Below are 14,490 nucleotides of genomic sequence, written 5' to 3' on the forward strand. Positions count from 1 at the left end.
GCAGGAACCTAGGAAGAATCCTAGAGAGATGAACCAGGCTCTGAGGGGTGGCCATTTAAGGCCAGATTGTTCTGCAAGATGTTAAAACGTTCATAGATTACCAGCAGGGTCAAATAATAATCATAGTGGTTATAGAGGGCGCAACAGGTCAGTACCTCAGGGGTAAATGTCAGTTGGCTTTTCATAGCTGAGTATTCAGAGGTCGAGACAGCAGGTGCAGTAAACAGAGAGAGAGAGTCGAAAACAGCAGATCCGGGACAAGGTAGCACGTCCGGTGAACAGGTCAGGGTTCCCTAGCCGCAGGCAGAACAGTTGAAACTGGAGCAGCAGCACGACCAGGTGGACTGGGGATAGCCAGGAGTCATCAGACCAGGTAGTCCTGAGGCATGATCCTAGGGCTCAGGTCCTCTGGGAGGGAGAGAGGGAGAGAGAGATCCTTAGTGGGAGCATACTTAAATTCACACAGGACACCAGATAAGATAGGATAATTACACCAGACATAACAGACTGACCCTAGCCCCCTGCACATAGACTATTGCAGCATTGATTCTGGAGACTGAGACAGGGGTGGGTCGGGGGACACTGTGGCCCCATCCAACGATACCCCCGGACAGGGCCAACCAGGCAGGATATAACACAATCCACTTTGCCAAAGCACAGCCCCCACACCACTAGAGGGTTATCAACAGACCACCAACTTAATACCCTGAGACAAGGTTGAGTATAGCCCACGAAGATCTCCTCCACCGCACAAGCATGAGGGGGCAAAACCGGACAGGAAGATCATGTCTGTGACGCAACCCGCTCAAGTGACGCACCCCTCCTAGGGACGCCATGGAAGAGCACTAGTAAGCCAGTGACTCAGCCCCTGTAATAAGGTCAGAGGCAGAGAATACCCTGGAGAGAGTGGAGCCGGCCAGGCAGAGACAGCAAGGGAAGTTCGTCACTCCAGTGCCTTGCCGTTCACCTTCGCACCCCTGGGCCAGACTACACTCAATCATAGGACCCACTGAAGAGATACGTCTTTAGTAAAGACTTAAAGGGCGAGACCGAGTCTGCATCTCTCACACGGATAGGCAGATAATTCCATAAAAATGGAGCTCTATAGGAGGAAGCCCTGCCTCCAGCTGCTCAGAAATTCTAGGGACAATAAGGAGGCCTTCGTCTTGTGACCGTAGTGTACGTGTAGGTATGTACAGCAGGACAAATCGGAGAGATAGATAGGAGCAGGCCCATGAAATGCTTTGTAGGTTAGCAGTAAAACCTTGAAATCAGCCCTAGTCTTAAAAGGAAGCCAATGTAGAGAGGCTAGCATTGGAGTAAAATCATCACATTTTTTGGTTCTAGTCAAGATTCTAGAACCCGAGTGGAGCATTGCATTAGTCTAATCTCGAAGTGACAAAAGCATGGATTATCTTTTCTGCATCATTTTAGGACAGAACTTTTCTGATTTTTTGCAATGTTACGAAGATGAAAAAAAGCTGTCTTTGAAATATTCTTGATATTTTCATCAAAAGAGAGATCAGGGTCCAGAGTAACGCCGAGGTCCTTCACAGTTTTATTTGAGACGACTGTACAACCATCAAGATTAATTGTCAGATCCAACAGAAGATCTGTTTGTTTTGCCGCCATCCACTTCCTATGTCTGAAACACAGGCTTCCAGGGAGGGCAATTTTGGGGCTTCACCATGTTTCATTGAAATGTAAAGCTGTGTGTCATCCGCATAGCAGTGAACGTTGACATTGTGTTTCCGAATGACATAACCAAGATGTAGAATATATAGTGAAAACAATAGTGGTCCTAAAACGGAACCTTGAGGAACGCTGAAACTTAAAATTGATTTGTCAGAGGACAAACCATCCACAAAGACGAACTGATGTCTTTCCGACAGATAAAATCTAAACCAGGCCTGAACTTGTCTGTGTAGACCAATTAGGGTTTGTAATATCTCCAAAAGAATGTGGTGATTGATGGTGTCAATAGCAGCACTTAGGTTTAGGAGCACGAGGGTAGATGCAGAGCCTTGGTCTGGCATAATTAAAAGGTCATTTACCACCATCATGAGTGCAGTCTCAGTGCTATGATGGGGTCTAAAACCAGACTGAAGCATTTTGTATACTACATTATTTGTCTTCAGGAAGGCAGTGAATTGCTTCGCAACAGCTTTTTCAGAAAATGTTGAGAGGAATGGAAAATTCGATAGAGGCCAATAGTTTTTTACATTTTCTGGTCAAGGTTTGGCTTTTTCAAAATATGCTTTATTACTGCCACTTTTAGTGAGTTTATTACACATCCGGTGAATAGGGAGCCATTTATTATGTTCAACATAGGAGGGCCAAGCACAGGAAGTAGCTCTTTCAGTAGTTTAGTTGAAATAGGGTCCAGAATGCAGCTTGACGGTTTAGCGGCCATGACTATTTTCATGAATGTGTCAAGAGATATAGGATTAAAAAACTTGAGTGTCTCCATTGATCCTAGGTCCTGGCAGTTCTGTGAAGACTCAGGACAGATGAGCTTTGGAGAAATACACAGATTCAAAGTGGAGCGTAATTTTCTTTCTAATGATCATGATCTTTTTATCGAAGAAGTTCATGAACGTGTCACTGTTGAAGAGAACGCTATCCTCTCTTGTTGAGCGCTGTTTTTTAGTTAGCTTTGCAGGACTATCAAAAATACATTTCGGATTGTTCTTATTATCCTCAATTAGGTTGGAAAAATAGAATGATTGAGCAGCAGTGAGGGCTATTCGATACTACATGGTACTGTCTTTCCAAGCTAGTTGGCAGACTTCCAGTTTGGTGGATGCTATTTCCGTTCCAATTTTCTGGAAGCTTGCTTCAGGGCTCAGGTATTTTCTGTATACCAGGGAGTACATTTCTTGTGACAAAAGTTTTTTGTTTTTAGGGGTGCGACTGCATCTATATTAAGCAAACCAGACACTTTTCTTGTTTTTTAAATGTATGGATAGCCAGGTGCGCGCTCCAACACTCAGACATAATTTACAAACTAAGCATTTTTAGTGAATCCGCCAGAGCAGGTAGTAGGGATGACCAAGGATGTTCTCTTGATAAGTGCGTAAATTGGATAATTTTACTGTCCTGCTAAGCACTTTTAGGTGTCAGGGAAAATGTATGTAAAATCTCTTCAGTCGCGTGCTGCATTCTGTTGTTATGTGGACGATTGGCTGAGCCTTGGATACAGACAGTATTGCTCCAAACGCGCCTCACTCGTTCGCTTACAGCCAGTAAGGTGATCTAAACAACAACCCCCCCCCCCCCCCACTTTTCTCATCAGATCTACACAACTCACGTAGGTCACCTATTTTGGATTCAAAACAACGAATTTCGCCGAAAGGTGACTAGTTTGCATCCCTGTATGTTGCGCTTGGTGACCTCTGACTGTTTCATCCTAACATCGTTGGTGCCGATGTGGATACCAATATCCCTATACTCTCTGCACTCGCCAGTTTTAGCCTTAGCCAGCACCATCTTCAGATTGGTGCTGGTAGCCCTGCCCCCTGGTAAACAGGGTATGATCGCTGGATGATTCTTTTAAAGTCTAATATTGTGGGTAATGGATTCGCCAATGACTAGAGTTTTCAATTGTTCCAAGCTAATGGTGAGAGTGTTCGGCCTCAGACCCCATAACAGGTGGAGGAGAGACCTGAGAAGGCTCGGCCTCTGACTCCAACTCGCTGCTTAATGGGGAGAACCGGTTGAAAGTTTCTGTCGGCTGAATGAGCGACACAGGTTGAGCATGCCGACAGTATTTCTTTCCAGTAGCCTTGAGAAAATTGTCCGGGTGCGGGGGGATTTATACTGCTATCTGTACTTACTGTTCTCAACATAAGGCGATAGTTCTCCTGTATATTATGAGTACAGCGACTGCAATTAAATGGCATAGTGTTAATGTTAATACTTAGCTTTTTCGGCTGGTAGAGGTCCTGTAGAATGTCCAGATAAAGCGTCCGGGGTGAAAAAGTTGAGTGAGGAAAAAACTAAGACGTTGGTAAATGTATTAAAAGTAAAAATGGAAAAGTTTGACAGATAGGCAAGTAGCAACAAACAGCACAACAGCACGGAGACAAGTTTGGAAGTTGAGGGCGGAGGGATTGATTGATTTGTTCTCCTCCTACGTATTGATGTTGTACAGGTTCTGATGTCTAACCTACTGTTCTCCATACCTGCAGGAATGGCAGATGGCAGCAGCCTAGCACCTCTGGAAGAGAATGCCTCTCTCTCTTCTGCAATGCACATCTCCTCTCCTCTTTTGCATAGAATAATTTGAAAGTGTTAGTGGCCTGTCTCTGATCCTCGCCCACTGGGCACAGATGTCAATTCAACATCTAATCCGCGTTGGCTCAACATCATTTAACTGAAATGACGTGGAAACAACATTGATTCAACCAGTGGGTGCCTAGCGGGCTCTGTCTAAAGCCATTCTATTCTGAGCCCTGTCTCCTTGTGTTTCACGACCTAATCTCGGCCTGTCGTTATATTTGGCCATCTTCGCCCTGATCATGCTCAACTATCGTGGAGTATTCCATTCTCCCTGCGTATGTACTTTATACTTCAATTTATTTACCTACTTTTCTGCCACTGCACGGTCCCATGAATCCTCCTTCTCCTCATCCAGAGCAGAGTGCACAACATTCCTCCCAGCTGAGGTGTCAGCAAGTTGTACTTCTTGCAAGGCCAGACAATTTTTATGCCTTAATCTCTGAACACAAGTGTTTGTCATTGAAATATTTGTGTGGCTCAGTTTTAAATCCCATGGATATACTGTGTGGTACTGTACATGCAAATCTACTCCAAAGGACCGGGTTGGAGGGAGACATAGTTTGAAGATAGAACTTGATGCCAAAACGATTTAATTAGTTAGCTGAAGTAGACGAATTGTTAAAGAATGTAGTCAAAGCAAAAAGTAATTGGATAGCTCTCAGGGATTTCTTTCTTAGCTTGGGAAAAAGAGAATGAATGTCCTCCTATCTCTTTTCTCGATTCTTCTGCTCTTTTCCTGTGTGCATTATACATACAGACATCTGCCTATTTGATTTGGAGAAAGGGAGAGTTGATGTAAGGGGTATAGTGCAGCCAAGAGTGTCTTACAAGATTAAATGTGTTTGGCATTTCTCTGAGTCATTGCGTGACCAGAAAGAGGCCTATGCCACCCTTACTATACAGGAGCTTTGAGGATGAGCAGGCCGTCTAACCCAACCCCATCCCATATCCATGCAACCCCTCTGCTGGTTGCTGGTTGGCTAGTCAGAGTTGGGCTTGGGATGCAGGAAAAACCAGCCATTCTCCTGATATGAGCAAATCACAGAATGTTTCACTTTTATGTTAGTGCAACAGAGAAGATCCCTGAGCTCTGGCGACATGCCCTGACCAGCCTGATTGCCTCTCATTATATCTGCCCCAAGACAAATCCCTGATGTCCCCCTATTGTGTCACAGCCTCCCAGTTCAATCTGATCAAATGTGAAAGTTTGTACACAGTCTGTGTCCTTCAGTGCAGATGGAGTTTATAATGGAGGAAATATACTTAAGCAAAGATTCTAGCTTTTTTTGGAAATGAACATTTTCATTTATGGCGTTTATTTTTTTTTATGCGGTCTGAGTGATTTTAATCAAAGCCATGACAGTGAGAAATACATGTTTATCTTAATTTCACGCCCTTCACACTTACTGTACATGCAGTATTTCTATTTGATGTGACTAACACCAGGCTCTGCAATCTGAGAGTGACATGGGAAGGTGGGAACGCTGAGCTGGCGACATTATGTCACTCAAGATCCACCGACTGACATGCTGCCTGAGATTAGCTGCTTTTAGCTCTGACCATATTTTGTGTGTTTGTGTGTGTGTGTGTGTGTGTGTGTGTGTGTGGGGGGGGGGGTGTATCTGTGTGTGAGCGTCATACTCCTGTGTTTGCATAGTGCGTGTTCTAGTTACATCCTCTAGATGTGTTGTGTGTTGTTCAAGTCACATTTGCATTTCAAAGACCTGCACAGTTCTGTCCGCTCCGCTCACCGACATGCCCTAGCATGAATGCTAACAGTGTAACCCTGAGCCTGCCCTGCCATGCTTCAGTGAACTAGCAGCAGAGACAGCCAGCAGAGAGAGGCTCAGGATGGGTCCTGTTCTAGTGTGTGCTGCTGGATTGGAGTGTGTATCCTGTCTCGGACCGCTCTCCTGCCTGCTCGCATGCTTGCTTGTGTAAAAGGCTGCAGCCATCTTTGACGGTGTCTGTAATGGAAATGTATTACCTTGAGGGGTAGACTACTTCTGTATCTAGATACCGTCAACAGCCCGTTCACATGCACCTACACACCAACCTACACACTTACACACACATGATTGAACACATGTACGCACACACAACACACACCATCTGCCCAGGAGAGGGGGGCACATCACATCACATCAGTGAGTCTTTCCGTGAGGATGCCAAAACCCATCACTGGCCCTGACCATGCTAGTACATGGCTGAGAGGCATGTCTCCAGGTATTACACTGCATGGAGGAGCCGGACCACCGTGAATATGCAGGGGTCAAAGAGAGGACAAGTACTATACAAGCAAACACAATGGAAAATAAAATATGCTATAGTTTTGTAATAAAAACCTTAAACCCCAGAGTCGATTGACGCACACCAAAGAAAATTGGTTCTTTGCATTGGTGCGTCTCAATCTACTGCATCCACCAATGTCGCACTTTCGCATCTGCGGTGAAAGGTGGAAAAGCTAGAGCGGTATTTGTCAGACCATGAGACATGGCGACAATTGGTCTTCTCACAAAAACGTCTGAACGGTTTGACCTACAAAACTATTACCACTCGATGGAAAGGGGACAATCTCACAAACACGATTTGCTCTACGACCAACACCAGTGTCAGGAGACTAGTCTGAAGTCGGTATAATTGATGTGCCAACTTCTGTTTGGTAGTGTCTGAACAGTTTGGACTACAAGCGAATGATTCTCACGAACACGATGGTGTTCTCTGTTTTGCTCTACGACCCCCACAAGTGTCATGGGACTCGTCTGAATTTAACCTGTATCGTTTTTTTTTTCCTAATGGAAGTACAAAGGTAGTTTTGAGCAAACCCCCAAAAATAGGTTAAAAACCATATTTACTGTACTGTACAAATTCTGCTTGTAAATCAGGCAAAGATAATCCCATTCTAAGAAAGATTAACAACTAATTGTTTTATGTGATTCTCAACTCCTTTTTAAATGAGAATTGATTCATTCATTACTCAAATGATGATTAATTGGACATTAGTACGCAATATACATATACACCCCTGAAATTGCCTCCCAATGCATGACTTGTGAGCCTTCTTGTTTTATCAACAAATTGAGCGGCAATCTGCAGTTGCATCATTCATTTTTTGACTTCTGAATTAATTAAATGTACCCATTGATTCTTGAAGTATGAATTTAGCTTATAAATGCCTCGTGATCTTAGTTCAACTGTGATACCCGATCAGACCCCAACATATAAGCTTGTTCCACTCCAGTGTTTGAAAAGAAAGCAAATAAAAACAAACATTATATAGCATCACAACATGGTTAAAAACTATAAGGTTGATATCCTGGATGGTCAATCCTTGCATCCGTAGCTGTGTCAATGAATATGAAAGTGGTTACATTTCTCCAGCCATACCCCTCAGCTAACCCTAACCCCCTGTTGGTGAGGGTAGGCAACAACACATCCAGTAGTGTGGTGCCTGGACAACCTCTCCCTGAACGTCAGCAAGACAAAGGAGCTGATCGTGGACCACAGGAAACAGAGGGACGTTTCTCCCGTTCACATTGATATGGCTGGAAAGGGTCGAGAGCTTCAAGTTCCTCTGTGTCCACATCCCTACTGATCTATCATGGTCCACACACACAAACACAGTCGTGAAGAGGGCACGACAATAAGTCTTCCCTTTAAGGAAGCTGAAAAAATGTGGCATGGCAACTGCTTGGCATCCACCACAAGGCGCTACAGAGGGTAGTGTGTACGGCCCAGTACAATCTGTCAGACTTCAAACCCACTTATTGATTGCCTCCCATTACATCTACACACACTTTTAACCACACACACACACAATTGATTGAACACTTGTATGCAGTGGTGTAAAGTACTTAAGTAAAAATACTTTAAAGTACTACTTAAGTCATTTTTGGGGTATCTGTACTTTACTCTTTCAATTTTTGGCAACTTTTACTTTTACTTCATTACATTCCTAAAGAAAATAATGTACTTTTTAATAAATAGATTTTTCCTGACACCCAAAACTACTCATTACATTTTGACAGGAAAATGGTCCAAATCACACACTTGTCAAGAGTGTACTGTAGGTCAACCCTACTGCCTCTGATCTGGCGGATTCACTAAGCACAAATGCCTCATTTGTAAATTATGTCTGAGTGTTGGAGTGTGCCCCTGGCTATCCGTCAATAAAAAATACAAATCAATTGGGCCGTCTGGTTTGCTTAATATAAGGAAGTTGAAATTATTTATACTTCTACTTTTACTTTTGTTACTTCAGTACATTTTAGAAATTCCATTTACTAACCCTAACCCTAACCCTAACCCTTAAGTATATTTAAAACCAAATACTTTTAGACTTTTACTCAAGTTGTATTTCACTGGGTGACTTTCATTTGAGTCATTTTCTACTAAGGTATCTTTACTTTTACTCAAGTATGACAATTGAGTACTTTTTCCACCACTGCTTGTATGCACACTCTCTCTCTCTCTCTATCTCTCTCACACACACACACAGATATCAGAGAGGCGGTAACTCACTACCATTATTACCAGGAATACGACTTTCCCGAATTGGATCCTTTGATCGTACCCCTCAGCGCAATTACATTTTTCCCAGAGGTTGTCCAAGACGCCGTCGGCAGAGAAGAGGTATTCGGAGTGGACTTCTAGTCAGACTCAGGAGGCGTGCACACCATCCATCGCTTCTGAGTATATGTTCAGTGTCTGGACAATAAAGTAGACGAGCTCAGGCTGAGGATCTTCTTCCAGAGAGACATCAGGGACTGTAACATACTCTCTTTCACGGAATCATGGCTCTCTCCGGATAAACTGTCCCAGTCCATACAGCCAGCTGGGTTCTCAGTAAGTTACGCAGACAGGAATAAAGAACTCTCAAATCAAATCAAGTTTATTTTATATAGCCCTTCGTACATCAGCTAATATCTCGAAGTGCTGTACAGAAACCCAGCCTAAAACCCCAAACAGCAAGCAATGCAGGTGTAGAAGCACGGCGGCTAGGAAAAACTCCCTAGAAAGGCCAAAACCTAGGAAGAAACCTAGAGAGGAACCAGGCTATGAGGGATGGCCAGTCCTCTTCTGGCTGTGCCGGGTGGAGATTATAACAGAACATGGCCAAGATGTTCAAATGTTCATAAATGACCAGCATGGTCAGATAATAATCAGGAGTAAATGTCAGTTGGCTTTTCATAGCCGATCATTAAGAGTATCTTTACCGCTCCTGCGGTCTCTAGAGAGTTGAAAACAGCAGGTCTGGGACAGGTAGCACGTCCGGTGGACAGGTCAGGGTTCCATAGCCGCAGGCAGAACAGTTGAAACTGGAACAGCAGCAAGGCCAGGTGGACTGGGGACAGCAAGGAGTCATCATGCCCGGTAGTCCTGACGCATGGTCCTAGGGCTCAGGTCCTCCGAGAGAGAGAAAGAAAGAGAGAAGGAGAGAATTAGAGAGAGCATACTTAAATTCACACAGGACACTGGATAAGACAGGAGAAGTACTCCAGATATAACCAACTGACCCTAGCACCCCGACACATAAACTACTGCAGCATAAATACTGGAGGCTGAGACAGGAGGGGTCAGGAGACACTGTGGCCCCATCCGATGATACCCCCGGACAGGGCCAAACAGGAAGGATATAACCCCACCCACTTTGCCAAAGCACAGCCCCCATACCACTAGAGGGATATCTTCAACCACCAACTTACCATCCTGAGACAAGGCCGAGTATAGCCCACAAAGATCTCCGCCACGGCACAACCCAAGGAAGGGGCGCCAACCCAGACAGGAAGATCACGTCAGTAACTCAACCCACTCAAGTGACGTACCCCTCCTAGGGACGGCATGAAAGAGCACCAGTAAGCCAGTGACTCAGCCCCTGTAATAGGGTTAGAGGCAGAGAATCCCAGTGGAGAGAGGGGAACCGGCCAGGCAGAGACAGCAAGGGCGGTTCGTTGCTCCAGAGCCTTTCCGTTCACCTTCACACTCCTGGGCCAGACTACACTCAATCATATGACCTACTGAAGAGATAAGTCGTCAGTAAAGACTTAAAGGTTGAGACCGAGTCTGCATCTCTCACATGGGTAGGCAGACTATTCCATAAAAATGGAGATCTATAGGAGAAAGCCCTGCCTCCAGCTGTTTGCTTAGACATTCTAGGGACAATTAGGAGGTCTGCGTCTTGTGACCGTAGCGTACGTGTAGGTATGTACGGCAGGACCAACTCGGAAAGATAGGTAGGAGCAAGCCCATGTAACGCTTTATAGGTTAACAGTAAAACTTTGAAATCAGCCCTTGCCTTAACAGGAAGCCAGTGTAGGGAAGCCAGCACTGGAGTAATATGATCAAACTTCTTGGTTCTAGTCAGGATTCTAGCAGCCGTATTTAGCACTAACTGAAGTTTATTTAGTGCTTTATCCGGGTAGCCGGAAAGTAGAGCATTGCAGTAGTCTAACCTAGAAGTAACAAATCCAACAAATTGATAAATTTTTCTGCAACATTTTTGGACAGAAAATTTCTGATTTTTGCAATGTTACGTAGATGGAAAAAAGCTGTCCTTGAAACAGTCTTGATATGTTCGTCAAAAGAGAGATCAGGGTCCAGAGTAACGCCGAGGTCCTTCACAGTTTTATTTGAGACGACTTTACAACCATCAAGATTAATTGTCAGATTTAACAGAATATCTCTTTGTTTCTTGGGACCTAGAACAAGCATCTCTGTTTTGTCCGAGTTTAAAAGTAGAACGTTTTCAGCCATCCACTTCCTTATGTCTGAAACACAGGCTTCTAGCGAGGGCAATTTTGGGGCTTCACCATGTTTCATTGAAATGTACAGCTGTGTGTCATCCGCATAGCAGTGAAAGTTAACATTATGTTTTCGAATGACATCCCCAAGAGGTAAAATATATAGTGAAAACAATAGTGGTCTTAAAACGGAACCTTGAGGAACACCGAAATGTACAGTTGATTTGTCAGAGGACAAACCATTCACAGAGACAAACTGATATCTTTCCGACAGATAAGATCTAAACCAGGCCAGAACTTGTCCGTGTAGACCACTTTGGGTTTCCAGTCTCTCCAAAAGAATGTGGTGATCGATGGTATCAAAGGCAGCACTAAGGTCTAGTAGCACGAGGACAGATGCAGAGCCTCGGTCTGACGCCATTAAAAGGTCATTTACCACCTTCACAAGTGCAGTCTCAGTGCTATGATGGGGTCTCTCCGGGAAGAAGAAAGATGGTGGTGTATGTTTCATGATTAGCTGCTCATGGTGTGATTGTGATAAGATACAGAAACTCAAGTCCTTTTTTTCATCCGACATAGAATACCTCACAATCAAATGCCGACCGTATTACCTCCCAAGAGAATTCTCTTCGATTGATAATCACAGCCGTGTATATTCCCACATATCTTGAGGCCGCATTTATTGTAGCTGGGGATTTTAACAAAGTCAATTTGAAGAAAATGCTACCGAAGTTCTATCAACACACTGACTCCGCTGCTAAAACGCTCGACCACTGTTACTCCCTCATCCAGGATGCCTATAAGGCCCTCACCCACCCTCCCTTTGGCAAATCAGATCACTGCATTTTGCTTCTCTCTTCCTATAGGCAGAAACTCAAACAGGAAGTACCCGTGATAAGGTCTATTCAACACTGGTCTGACCAATCGGAATCCATGCTTCAAGATAGTTTTGATCACGCAGACTGGGATATGTTCTGGGTAGCCTCTGAGAATCACATTGACATATACACTGACATGGTGACTGAGTTCATCAGGAAGTGATTAGGGGATAATGTTCCCACTGTGGCTATAAATACCTACCCAAACCAGAAACTGTGAATAGATGGCAGCATTCGTGCAAAACTGAAAGCGTGAATCATCGCATTTAACTATGGCAAGGTGACTGGAAATATGGTTGAATACAAAACAGTGTAGTTATTCCCTCTGTAAGGTAATCAAACAGGCAAAATGTCAGTACAGAGACAACATGGAGTCGCAATTCAACAGCTCAGACACGTGACGTATGTGGCAGGGTCTACAGAGGGAAAACCAGCCTCGTCGCAGACACCAACGTCTTGCTCCCGGACAAGCTAAACACCTTGACATACTGCTTTACTAATTTTATATGTATATACTATATTATATTATACTGTATTTTAGTCATTGCCACACATTGCTCAAACAAATATTTATATTTTTCTTAATGTGTGTGACCAATAACATTTGATTTGATGTACACACACACACTAAATGGCTTTATAAATACATTTGATTGCTAACATATTTCTGATTTACACAACATGTAAAGTTTTGGTCCCATTTTTTCATGAGCTGAAATAAATATCCCAGCAATTTACCATATGCACAAAAAGCTTATTTCTCTCATATTCTGTGCACAAATTTGATTACATCCCTGTTAGTGAGCATTTCTCCTTTGCCAAGATAATCCATCCACCAGACAGTTGTGGCATATCAAGAAACTGATTAAACAGCATGATCATTACACAGGTGCACCTTGTGCTGGGGACAATAAAAGGCCACTCTAAAAGGTGCAGTTTTGTCACATAACACAATGCCACAGATGCCTCAGGTTTTGAGGGAGTGTGCAATTGGCAGGATGACAGCAGGAATGTCCACCATAGGATTGAATGTTAATTTTCTCTACCATAAGCGTTTTAGAAAATTTGGCAGTATGTTCAACCGGCCTCACAACCGCAGGTCACATGTAACCACGCCAGCCCAGGATCTCCACATTACGGCTTCTTCACCTGCGGGATTGTCTGAGACCAGCCACCCGGACAGCTGATGAAACTGTGTGTTTGCACAACCGAAGAATTTCTCCACTGACTGTCAGAAAACTGTCTCAAGGAAGCTCATCTGTGCCCTGCTGAGATGAAACAATACATTTCTTGAAAGGTATATCTTTACTGTATCTTATAGCCACCCAAGATTTGTCTGGCTACTTTATGTCTCTTTCTCTCTCTTACTCTCTCTTATTCTCTCTCTCTCTTTCGCTATCTTAATCTACTCTCATCCGTGTACTGGTGTATTCACACCTTCAGTAGTCACATGTTGAGTGGGCGTCTCTGTTTGACCTGGGGGGGTTGTTATACGTTGTTGTTGTCTATCTCTGAGCACACGTATCTCTGGCTTCCTCCTGTTTCAATGAAAAAGAGATGAAAAGAAAAGATGAAGAAGCGAGAAGAAGGGAGAAGCGGATGAAAAAAGGACAGTGTTAAGAGAAAATTGTGTGTTTTTAGAAGGGTCTATTCAGAGAATAAATGAATGTTTCTTAGTGAGAAGGCGGTATAAAAGCTGGTCAAGATGGGCTCCGGCGATAGAGAATGGATTGTGGCTGAATTGAGAAAAAAAAGCTGCCATGATAAAAAAAAACAAAAAACACTTCCTTCTGTTTTGCTCCTCTTCCTGCTCCCTAAGCTTCTTCTCCCTGGTTGATAGACTGGATTAGAGTTCCCTCTGCAGCCAGGGAATCCTTGTACCTTTACAAATGGCTGAAAGCTGCTAGCTCGTCAGAGAGCCAATACCAAAGAGTGCAGAGTGATCCAACCTTCTAGTGGTTCAAGCTTAAATGAAAAAAAGGGCATTATGAACTGAAGGGATCAATCAAAGGGGAAAGCAGAGAATGAAAGGGTGAACCTGAGCTCTACAGACCTCATGGTTGAACTCTTTATTGGATGAAGAGAGAGAGAGTTTTCCCATAGGGCCTTCTCACCCTGTCAAGAGGTGTTTGCCGTGTTAAAGCCACAGGGCACTGAAGGGGTTAATGATGTAATCATGCCATGGATTAATTGATATTCTGAGTCACAGGGACATCGCAAAGGTTATTGTCTATTTGCCCTTTTGTTCCAAACCTCTCAAAATGTATTTATTCAGACTTTTACAGCCAGGGTTTATTTTCCTGGAGTAGCTTCTAAAGAGTAGGCAGAGAGAGGAAGATTAAAACTAGTCACTAGTGTCGTACATTTTCTCCTTTTTTACCCCTCTGTTATATAATCAAAGCCCAACAGGCAGGCTATCTCCGGTCGAGACAACCTTAGCACGGGAATTTAATGAGAAGGCATCATATCCCATCATCCTATGACTCAGGAGACTAGCAGCCAGGGATCGGGGGACTGGTGCATGGGGCTGGTAGATGGGGCTGCTGGGGGAATGGAATATGGGGTTGGTGGGGGCTACTGGTGGAGCTGCA

This window comes from Salvelinus namaycush, chromosome 34 (genome assembly GCF_016432855.1).
Source record: "Salvelinus namaycush isolate Seneca chromosome 34, SaNama_1.0, whole genome shotgun sequence".
Taxonomy (NCBI): domain Eukaryota; kingdom Metazoa; phylum Chordata; class Actinopteri; order Salmoniformes; family Salmonidae; genus Salvelinus; species Salvelinus namaycush.